General features: G+C 47.0%; 1 protein-coding gene across 2 annotated transcripts in view; it reads right to left on the bottom strand.

Moving 5' to 3' along the window:
• COL6A3 (collagen type VI alpha 3 chain) overlaps positions 1–9,199 on the bottom strand; it is a 90,676-nt gene extending 81,477 nt beyond the window's left edge. The window contains exons 1-2 of one of the 2 annotated variants that reach the window (XM_055586545.1): positions 9,134–9,199; positions 8,638–8,869 (exon numbers count right to left, since the gene is read on the bottom strand). The gene's annotated coding sequence lies outside the window, so the exon portion shown is untranslated. Of the gene's footprint in view, positions 1–8,637; positions 8,903–9,133 lie in introns of those variants that run through there. The other variant, XM_055586546.1, reaches the window with a different exon arrangement.
• Positions 9,200–11,959: the final 2,760 nt, after the last annotated feature.

Consider the following 11,959-nt stretch of genomic DNA (forward strand, 5'->3'; position numbering starts at 1 on the left):
GAAAGGGAAAGAGAGGGGAAGACACGAGGGGGAGGAGAGGAGAGGGCAGGGGGCAGATGCTCTTCCAGCCCTGACAGCAAAAGACAGAAGATACGTCTGCTGGACGGTAAGGATTCCAGGCTCCATGGATGATTAATGAGCTCACATGTTGGGCTGAGCTGAATTCCCAGGTGGGAAGAATGCCTTCAGCTCCCCCACACTCATCCTGCTGCAGTGCTTAGGAGCCAGTCATGTGGCTCAAGCATGCCCAGCCCAGCTGTTGAATATTTGTTCATGTTTTTGTTTGCAGTTAAATCTCTCCTAATGTTTATCATGTCTTGGCATCCCACTTTTTAAAACTGAAGTTCTTGGCAACCCATCTTGGAGACTTTTTTTTTTTTCATTTAGATTATTAAAACATGTCAAACATCATCTCCCCAAATGATCACCCAGCTTGCCCATTTTAATAAGGAGGAACAAGGCAGCCACTCCCTGCCCTTCATTGTCCTTCTTTAACCCTCCCTCCCATGCCCAAGAAACAGAGGCAGGAGGGCACAAGTCATATTTGCTAAGCCCCTGTCTCAGAGGTGGGATCCCATGCCCTCCTCCCACAGCCCAATGGCTGTGTTTTCCTTCATTTTATAGCTGGGAAACTGAACCCAGGTGAGACTAAGTGTTTTGTCCACTGCCACTTAAAAACAAGATTGAACCAGAATCCTAAGGAAGGTTTGCGTTTCCTAACCAAAGGCAGGAAATGCCAAGAGGCTGTGCCAGACTTGGCCCCAATCTCAAGGAAACTCCCCATGTCTTGTCTTTGGCGGGGGTGGGAACAGACCTAATTTCTTTGGTGGTGGCAAACCACAGATTCTGTATCAACAGAATTCATTTGTCTGCTGCTGTTCTTTCAAATATGAAAAAGTCAGAATTGGCTGCCTGAGACCCTTGGGTTGGATGGGGTGTTATGCAGCTTTGTGCCATAGATTCTATGTCCTAAAGGCAATAGATCCAATCATAGGACTTCATTCAATTCTTCTCTTTCTATTGAGCATTAGTAAGTCTTTTTTTCTTTTTTTTTTACTGGTCTCATTCTAAAAAGAATTTGAGATGCCTTTTTCCTTTTCATAGCTGTCCACTTGAAACTTATAAAGACACCTCTCATTATGAAGATTACCCTCCATGGCCCTTCAACTCAAAATTGCATTCAGACTCCAATGACATTCCCAAGCTATTTTGCAATTTCATGAAATTAATTTTCATTAAGTCTACTCAAAAGCTTTTTCATTTTCCATGTCTGGAAATCTTTTTTAAGAAAGAGACACACACATGCACACAAGGAAATCATTTTCCAACAAAGACTTAAATGTATCCAGAGCTCCCAATTTGAAGTCATTTATTTAGTCTTCTCCAAGCACTGCTTTTTAAAACCAGGCTGGTCCTCCTATCAAGTTCTAGCACTCTGTTAACTCCTGACTGTCCCATTTTATGTGGGAGCTGCAGGAATAGTGGAAGACCACAGCCAGAGAGCCCTGCCATCTGCTGTGAGATGAAAAGTCACATTTCTCTAAACCCCAGAGGTCTCCAGCTTGCAGCACCCTAGTTCTCTCTTTTTCTTGTCCTTCTTCTCTTTCTTCTCTGAATCTTGGGGAAAATTCTTGTCCCAGAGAGGAAGCTAAAAGAGGGTTTATTAGATCCTCCAGTTAGGGAGGGAGGACATGGGAATCTAACATACTATTGCTACTGAAAGAGCTTTGGGGGAACCTTCAAAAGCAAGCAATTTAGAACAACTGTAAGAAGACCCCCCTCCAAACAAATGCATCAAAAGCTTCTTTTTACCATTTATTTTACAATTTGAATCTCACATTTCTATTCCATGAAATTGTGCTACAGAAGAAAATCTTAGCCACGCATACACATCTGTAAGCAATCATCTCCTTGACCCAGGCTCTGAAGGTGTGTCCTGTGATAGCAAAACTTAACTCTTCTGATCCTGAGTGTCAGCCTGGGCTCACTGCCACTTACTGGTGTCCTTGTCAGACACTGAGTATCAGATTCAAGACCTCTGGATCTTCCTGGTAATGTCATGTAAAACAATGTCTGTTCACGTCTTAGCCACTGTAAACAGCGCTGCCATGAACACTGGGGTATGTGCATCTTTTCAATTTAGAGTTTTTGTCTTTTCCAGATATACACCAGGAATGGAATTGCTGGATCATATGGTAGACTTATTCTTAGTTTTTTAAGGAAACTCCATGCTGTTCTCCATAGTGGCCGCAGCAATTTATATTCCCAACAGTGTAGGAGGCTTCCCCTTTCTCCACATCCTCTCCAGCATTTATTATCTGTAGACTTTTAGTGTCCATAGACAGATAAATGGATAAAGATGTGGTATTTATGCCCAATGGAATATTACTCGGTCATAAAAAAGAATGAAATCGTGTCATCTGCAGCAACATGAATGGACCTGAAGATTATCATATTAAGTAAGTCAGGCAGAGAAAGATGAATAACATATGATATCACTTATATGTGGAATCTTAAAAAATGATACAAATGAACTTATTTACAAAACAGACTCACAGACATAGAAAACAAACTTATGGTTACCAAGGAAGAAAAGCACAAATTAGGAGTTTTAAGATGAACAGATACACACCACTACATATAAAATAGATAAAGGATTTACTGTATAGCACAGGGAACTATTTTAGTAGAAAATGGCAACCCACTCCAGTATTCTTGCCTGGAAAATCCCTTGGACAGTGGAACCAGGTGGACTACAGTCTACCGGGTTGCTCTAAGAGTCAGACATGACTGAGTGAGCATGCATGCACAGGGAACTATATTCAGTATTTTGTAATAACATAATGGAAATGAATCTGAAAAAGAACATGTATGTATAACTGAATCACTTTGCTATATACCTGAAACACAACATGTAAATCAACAGTATACTTCAATTTTTAAGTGCCTATCTGTTAAAAGGAAAAAAAGTCTGTTCAGCAGCTCATACATTGGAATAGAGCAATCCAGAAAGGAAAGATGGGACTGTGCCCTCACAGGTAACCTCCTCCCAGAACGAGGTCCCATGAGGCTCTGCCAAGCACCATCTGGGGCTACCTTCCTTTTCCCCATAAAGGCACCTTGAAGAACCTCCAGATTAACCACCCAGATATTCAGAAATGTATTTAAAGACATATTGTTAGGGTCCAAGATAATAAACACGAAGCAGAAAGTTCCACATTTGCTGTGGTTGGAAAAACTAGATACCACGATGCACACGTAAATAACTTTCTACCCTTTTAAATGTGAGGTTTTTCTTGCTAGTGATAAGCATTAGGCAGAGACTAGTTCAGATTTAACATAAGAGAAGAGAATGCCTTAGAAGATGCTTCAAAAGGAAGTGCATGATCGTCCCGTTCCACTCCTGCCACATGACACACGGTGCTGTCGGCTCCAGGGCAGATGCTGGTATGTCCTCCCTGCCTGCCCTGGCCAGGGACTAGGGGCCACTGGCCTCTCCAAAGCACGGGGTTCCATTGTAGAACTGTTCAAACAAAGCGGCTAAAATGTCCTCAGATGGTAAGGGAATCTTAACCAATTTTGTTTGTTTTCTAATTTGATTCATGTTCAAGTCTAGATAATTAAATAGTTCTTTTTAATTAAATTTAAGTAGCTGATAAAATATCACTGTGGATTTAATATAATAGCCTGGAAAAAATCTACTGCATTCCCGTCTCAGTCTGTAAAGGTCAGTTCATCTCTCCCAGCCGCCCCAGCTTTATGTGCAGAATGAGGTCTACTCCCGATGCTCTAACCAGCAGTGGTCCTGCAGCTGCTTTTCCATCTGTCGCCCTAGGCTCTGACCGCTGGTGGGTTTCCTTCTGCCTCTGTGAGAAACAGAGAGCCCACCAAGTGCTGGCTGCGGGGTGTCTGTGGGCTTAGCTGAGCTGGCTCTGGGCTGCTGAATCAACTGATGAGGATTGCAGAAGAGAAAACCCGTTTCCTGGAATGGCTTCTCTTGAGACCTTAGTCATCTCCAGCTGCTGTTCAGCTCTGCATTTGAAATTAAATCAGTGCACAAGCTCTCCCTTCCAGTGGCCAATTCTTGATGCCCTGGGTCCGTGAAAACCAAAGATATGGGCCGAACCAGGGGGACTGGACAGAAGCACTTCTTTCACACCTTTCCCTAGCCACACCTACCTTGCAGATGTTTCTCTGTACTTCATGAAACATCTTAAAATTCAGGAGAACAGCAGGATCACACGATGTGAAATGCAGCCAGGCCCCAACGAAAGACTAACAGCCTTCGGGAGAGGGCTTGGCAGAACTTTTCATACTTGTCCTATTTTTCTGCTTTTTTTTTTTCTTTCCAGATTTTTTTTTGAAACAACAATTACCTCTCTGCTAAATAAAATATGATACTCTATAAAAGACTGGCCAATGGCCAAAAAAAGCACCTTTCTTCTCGTGATACTCCAAAATGCACTCCTGAAGATACATTCTCTCTTTATATTCCTGGTCCTCAACACCCACCTGTGAGAGCACACGGGCATGTCCAGGAAATGCTGATTCTGCTTTGGGACCCAGATCCGGAAGATGCCCTAGAGAAGTGAATGGCAACCCACTCCAGTATTCTGGCCTGGAGCATCCCACAGACAGAGGAGCCTGGCGGGCTGCAGCCCATGGGGTCGCAAAGAGTCGGACGCAACTGAGCAACTAATACTCTTGGGACCTCAGACAAGCCATTCACCCCTCTGGGTTCCATTTCTTCATCTGAGGTGTCAAGGGTGTGGGCAGAACACCCACCAAGGTAGTAATTTGGGGATATTTCAAGTAGCCAAACGGAAGTCCAAAGCCTGCCAAGTCAATAATGTGCCCTAAGGCGAGGGCAGGGCTGGAGTCTTAGTCATTTTTGTCCCCTCCTCCCACCCCAGAGCTCCCTGCCCTGGAGCACAATGGGGTTTATTAAGCTTAAAGGAATATGAGACACATGGGCCAAAGTTTGGGAGTTACTGGGTTAGTTCCGTCTTAACATCCCTTCTATTTCTAAAACTCAAAGATCCTACCCGGATACAGCAGACTGGGTTCTGAAAACACCGTCGTGTTAATTTAAACTTTCTTTCTCAGTAGATACCAGCAACACGTTTCCTCTAAAAGTTCTTACTTGGTTAACGCCCTTGCATGAAGGTACTTTAAAATGACAGCCTGCTTCACCGCAAGCAGCCGTTCACCTCGAAAGAAAATAGTAAAATCTTAACCGTACATTTACTTCAGATATTAGTCACATTTTTTTTAAACTAGGTATGGAAACAGTCTCTAGGTGGGTCCCAAAGTGCTGAGATGTACCTCAACAGATTGCCTGTGACCCCCAGGCTCCCTGCACCGCGCAAGGCTCAGAGGGATGCGTCGCCCTCTAGAGGACAGAAAGCAGAATGCACGTTCAGGAAAAGCTTTCCCAGGAGGAAGACACTAATTCACCTTTTCACGTCCTTCCTGAAACAGACAGATGAGGCCAGAAGGTATGAAAATTACGTTTTCAAATTCCCCAGAAGAACTCCTCTTTGTAAATCGGGGTGCTGCGGGTGCTCCCTGAATTTCAGACGGTCATCACCCCTGGTTCAGAGGGGACAGTGTTTTTTTTCTTAAAAGGGTAGGATCATCTCCCAGATGTTTGGAAAGAGAGAATCCATATCTAGAAAAGTGGATGAAGACAGCCCAAGACTATCTGAAGAAGCAGGAATGTTTTTAAGCTTCCCTTCTTGAAAACCTGAATCATTTTTGAGCGTTCCTTTCCTTAGTGAGAGCTGCTAATGGGATTTTTTTAAATGCCAGGTCGCTCCGCAGGTCTTCAGCTATTTACGTAGCAGTGGTGTGGGTGTTACAGCCTGCTGTCCACAGCAAAGACACAGTGAGAAGTTCGCTCCCGTAGGTTTTGGTGGAAAGGCTGCTGGGACAGAAAGTCCCCTTCAGATGGGAACCCGCCCAAGATTCTTCCCCAAGAGATAACAGATCCCCGGGTTCTTCCAAAAAGGAAACCGACAGGGACTGCTTTTCAAGTGAAACGTTTGCCTAAAGTGATTAGCATGCGGGCAAGACAGCCTCCCAGGAATTCAGGACCTCCCTGTGGATTTTAAATCCTAAATGTGGAATTTCACATAAAACTGGATAATGACAAAGACCACTTTAACCAGTTGAGTGAGGGCATGGATGAAGCCTCCAGGGCGAAACTCTGCTAACTTTCAAAAGGCAGGAGGTCTGATTTCAAGCTGGCTTTAAAATCAAAGTCAGATGGGGAGCCTCCTTGGAGCCACAAACTCATCATCAGTTGTCCATTGAACAGAGGGGGTTTCTTTCTACTTTATCATCAGTGATGTATTAGGTTCTAAGGTACAAAATCACAGATGGCACTTAGGATGAGAGAATGAGAAGCAGTGAATCCTCAACACTTTGAAAATGAAGGGAAGTGCAGAAATAAGAGCAATTCCTATTCAGAAAGACGCTTATCGGGCATCGAAAGCATCCTGAAGACCCCCAGTTTGGATATTCACCATGTATCCCACCCCCTAAGGGCCACAAGCATGGTGGGGTGGGGCACACACCCTCCCAAGTGCTGGAAGAGCCGGGGCCAAGAGCTAACATTCTAGAGGCTTCCCCCGGCCACCTCCCAGGAAGTTGGGGGTGGCCACACCCTCCATTTCCCCCACTGGAAAAAGAAGAGCCACCCTCACCACCCTGTGATGAGACTCTTCCCCCAAGCCTCCTCTCCACCCAGGATCTTCTTAATGATTTTCTCACTGCCGTGAGTGGAGACAGAAAAAAAAAGTACACCTTATGGTAACGGAAAACCCTTGCCTCAACCAAGAGCTCCAGACCACGTGATCATTCCTAGATCTTGAATTCCTACAAACACCCCTCACCTTCCCATCCCTCTGCCTTCACCCTCAGCAAAGCCCACGCAGGAACGGAGCAGAATGCAGGTCCCATCCCTCTGGGCCCCGTCCCCAGAGGTGGCCTGAATGCAGGAAGCCTGCTCAGCTGCTCTGGTTGCAAAGCCCAGGTCTGTTCTGGGGACCAGCTGTCTCGCCTGGCACTCTTTTCCCTGTTAGCTGGGAGAACCCTGGGGAGCATACACCAATTTCCCCATCACTTTTCATAGAATATGACAGGAGGGCATTCTCTTCTGGGAGAACAGAATCAAATGGCACGTTTCAAATCGCGATGCAAGCTAGTTCGGGGACCTCCACAGTCAGACTGTCTGCCTTCCTGAAATGGTAAAGACTGGACTGCCCTCTGAGCCACCTACTGGTGCCATGGCCTCTGCAAGTAACTGAGCATCTCAGAGCCCGGGAACGTCTTTAAAGCCAGGGAACCACACCTCAGCGCTCCCGACCATGAATCTCTTCCTTTCTCTTTAGCCCAGCTAAAGAGCTCAGGAGTTCCAATAGCATCCACCAATCAGCTGGTTTTCAATAACATTTTGCTTAGGAACCAAAAAAAAATACCTGATTTTAAAGTCATTTCTGTTCAGTTTTTTGAAGTTACAGAGATGGGGGATCCCCAAGTGAGAACTGTCTCTCCCTTTGGGGTCCAAGCACCCTTGCAGCTATGGGACCCAGTGGTTCTCGTGCAGAGTTAGCTGTGTTCAGCAAGAGAAGCGGCTGGCAAGGGCCAGCTCCTCCGAGTCCCCACTGGGTGGAGGACACTCCCCTGGGTCTAGAGCAGTTTGTTCTTGGGGTCCAGACCAGCCTCTCAACTTGCTCCTTGGGCTGGCTGTGAAATGCCAATCTCTGTTTACAGCCCCCAGGACTCTGCTGGGCCCTCCCAGGGAGCCCACCGCACACAGTAGCCCCCGACACAGGTCCCCAGAGTAGACTGGTGACTATCAGGGAACACTTTGCATCCTGGGTGAGAGGACCGGGGCCCCACCCTCCCGGCCGGGGAACAGGCCCCAGGGCCTCCGGGCTTGGCACACGCCACACATCTGGGCAACGCAGGCCAGCTCGTGGCCCCAGGGGCCCTGCCTTATCCACCGGGCCTGCTGCCCAAACACCAAATTCCTTCTCCTCCTCTGACCCTGGCAGCTCCTTTAGGGAACCCCAGAGGGGACCAAGGCACCAGCAGTGACTTCAGATTCCTGAAAAGATGGAGCCCTGATGGTGAGAGCTGAGGAAGCCTCCACCTGCCCCTTGCCTGGACAGCAAAGTCACCCCAGTCTCCCGGTGGGCGACAGAGGCGCTCAACCAGCCCCCCCCCGCCACCGGCCACCTCGGAGAGAGTCTCCCCAAAGTGGCTCTGGGATCCCTGCACAGGCACTTCTGCAAACAAAGCCGATTCTCAGATTCCAGCTGAGCTTTCAAAGGAGGAGGCAACGTCAAATAAAATAAACCGTGAGCCCGAAAAGCAGAGACGGATGGACAGGACAGACTGCACTGCAGGACTCAGGGCAGCCCCAGCCCTTGGCCCCGCCAGGGGAGACCCAGGTGGCACACACGGAGAAAGGAAAAGTCGGCCGGGGCTTCCAGAGACCACAGCTCCTACCGAAAAGGGACTCTCAGGGCGCGAACCTGAGAGCCATCGAGACGCGGCCAGTGGGGTTTGAAGCCCTTCCCTCTGGCCGCAAACCCCAAACCGGGGGAACAGGGGCGAAGGGGCACTTACCCTGAGCAAACCTGGAGAAGCCTGCGTCCCTGGGCTTCGATATTCAATTATGTGCGATTCTGACGCATGGTTTTCCCCCACGGGCTGCGTCTCCTTTCCCTTCTGCAGGAGAGGGGGGACCCCAGGCAGGGAGAGGGGACCCTGGGCGGGCGGAAAGCTGCTCTCGTGGTCTTCACAGGAGGCTGGCGCGCGGGAGAACTGAGCGGCCTTTGGTGGAGGACTGAGCTGCAAACTGGACGGGGTCCAGGGATACAGTCAAGGCTCCCTCCAGCTCCTCCTCCTCCTCCTCCCTCCTCCGCCCCTCCTCTCCCCCTCCCCAGCGGGCCTGCCCCAACACTGTAAATGAAAACCAGACTCCTGCTCTGTCGCTTCTGGCCTGGACCACGAGCTGATGTCACCTCGGAAGGCTGTCTTCACCCCACGAGCCCGGAGCTGGATGCCTGCAAACCCCAACTCTTGAAAAAAAAAAAAAAAATCCACCCCTTCTACTCATCACCTTTGGGGCTGGGCCCCCGGCGGCCGCAAGGAGAATGAATTCTGGAATTTTTTTCGTGGGTCTCCATGGTTTTCCAGCAGTGTTTCCCAACACCATCTGAAAGGAAAACAGGAAATGCAGTCTCCCCCGTCCACCCTCACCACACCCTCCCACTTCTTCTTGAAGTTTCTGAATTGAGACTTCTCCTAATAACCTCCCCTTTCAGATATTAAAAAACCAGCCATTAAAATTGCCTTGGCATTCGGCTAACCAAAGCTCTGTTTGGCAGTGAAAAGGCAAGAAAAAAAGGCTACATCCTTTTTTTTTTTTGGTCATTCTGTATATAATGATTCTGATTATGAAACTAATGGTCCCAACTCCAGGACACACACAAGGGGAACAAGAAGGGTTATCATGCTCAGATTTACAGGAAGACCCTCGAGAAAGAACCTGTGTTTCTGCAAAGCTGGTACAGTTCACAGTGCTTTGATATGCGTTATCTCTTGCATCAAGACCATTCCCACCTTTGAAATAGATATAGGTCATGTTTTCTTAAGTGAGATTATGGTCCCATTTGACAGATGGGAAGAACCTGGCTTTGTAGCAGAGCTCAGATCAGAATTCTGGCTGTGGACGCCCTAAACTTCTCACTGCCCACCCATCACGCAACCCTGCTGAAAAGTCATGTGAAATATCAAGAGACATCTGCAGAAACAAACTTATTGTTACCAGGGGGTGGAGGTGGAGGCGATAAGTTGGGAGACTGGGACTGACATATACACATGATTATATACAAAATAGAGAACTAATAAAGACCTACTGTATAGCAGAGGGAACTCTTCCCAATAATCTGTAATGATCTATATGGGAAAAGAATCTAAAAAAAAAAAGAGTGAAGGGAACCCTCTTGCACTGTTGGTGGGAATGCAAATTGGTACAACAACTCTGGAGAACAGTATGGAGATTCATTTTAAAAACTAAGAATAAAACTACCAAACGGCCCAGCAATCCCACCCCCGGGCATAAAGCTTGAGAAAAGCATAATTGAAAAGGACACCTCTACCCCAGTGTTCGTCGCAGCACTATTTACAATAGCTAGAACATGGAAGCAACCTAGATGTCCATCAACAGATGAGTGGATAAAGAAGATGTGGTACATATACACAATGGATTATTACTTGACTATATAAAGGAACGCATTTGAGTCAGTTTTAATGAGATGGATGAACCTATAGCCTTTTACACACAGTGAAGTAAATCAGGAAGAGAAAAGCAAATAATGTATATTAATTCATATGTATGGAATCTAGAAAGGAGGCACTAATGATCGTACTTGCAGGGCAGCAAAGGAGATGCAGACATGAAGAACAGACTTTTGGACTCTGTTGGGGAGGAAGAGGGTGGGATATTTGAGAAAGTAGCATGGAAACAGACACATTACCATATGTAAAACAGATAGCCAAAGGGAATTTGCTGCTCAAACCTAAAGGGGCGGGATGGGGAGGCAGCGTCAAGAGGGAAGGCACATCTGTATACCTAAGGCCGATTCATGATGATGCATGGCAGAAGCCAACACAATATTGTATAGCAATTATCCTCCAATTAAAAATAAAATTTAAAAAAATTTGTAAAGAACTGTTTTCCTTAAAAAAAAAAGAGGAGTGGCTATGTGTATATGTATATATATCAGATTCACTTTGCTCTACACCTGAAACTAACACATTTTAAATCATACCTCAATAAACAATCCTTTAAAAAAAGAAAGCGAGACATCTGAAGGATGCTTTTCACTTGGAGATCCTTCCAGAGCAAATCTGGGGAGTCAAGGTATCTTTAACTCCTTTCCAGACGATTTCCTGAATTTAGGGAGAAAGGGAAGGTGGTACAGGAGAGACGGTGCCCACTGTCTTCCTGAAGCTCAGGGGCCCCCTTACTCACCCATCAGAAGGCTCACCCCTTCTCTACACCCTGGGGGCTTGGCTGGAAGAATGTCAGGATGGGGACGAAGACCTGGACTGAGGTGCTTCCCTGCCTGTCTCCTGCAGGGGAAGAAGAAATGAATGGGGGCTCTGAGCAGGAGCAACACGGTCCACGTCACGTGTGGGCAGACAGGGTTCCCACACAGGAGAGCACATGTCCCGCCAGCGTCCCCACTCCGAGGTGCTGGCATGGACTCGGACCCGTGGACCAGGACACGTGCTGCCACTTCATTGGCTGGGTCTGCAGGAACCACTGCTGCCAGGCACATCACGGGCTGCAAATTAGGGAACATTCACTCACAACTTTCTGTCCCAAGCAGCGCCCCTCAGAGAGGTTTACAGAACAAGTGTGGCCTCTGTGTCCCTATTCAGTGGTTCCTTTTTTCAAATACCAATACAGCTATTTCTTTTCAAAATCACAGAGAAAATACATTCCTTGGTATTAGGAATGACTATCAACATTATTTAAACTGCAATGGCAATGCATCATTGAGAACAAGCGTTAAAGAAACTAAAGTGAAGTGAAGTCGCTCAGTCATGCCCGACTCTTTGCGACCCCATGGATAGTAGCCTGCACCAAGCTCCTCCGTCCATGGGATTTTCAAGGCAAGAGTACTGGAGTGGGTTCCCATTTCCTTCTCCAGGGTAAAGAAACTAAAACCCCTGCTTAATCAGAACCAGATCTCCGTAATATTTAACTGTAACTAATCATTGACAATCTAGACCCTTGCCAACAGAGCCCGTGGTCACAGAAACTTCTGGAAGCTGGCAGCCTTTGGTGGAAAACCTCCCACATCCTCCCAGGCACTCACCAGAGAGAGCACTGTGGCTCCTATGGTTTTCTCACTGAATCACTGGGATCTGGGAT

The sequence above is a fragment of the Bubalus kerabau genome, chromosome 6 (genome assembly GCF_029407905.1).
Source record: "Bubalus kerabau isolate K-KA32 ecotype Philippines breed swamp buffalo chromosome 6, PCC_UOA_SB_1v2, whole genome shotgun sequence".
NCBI lineage: Eukaryota > Metazoa > Chordata > Mammalia > Artiodactyla > Bovidae > Bubalus > Bubalus kerabau.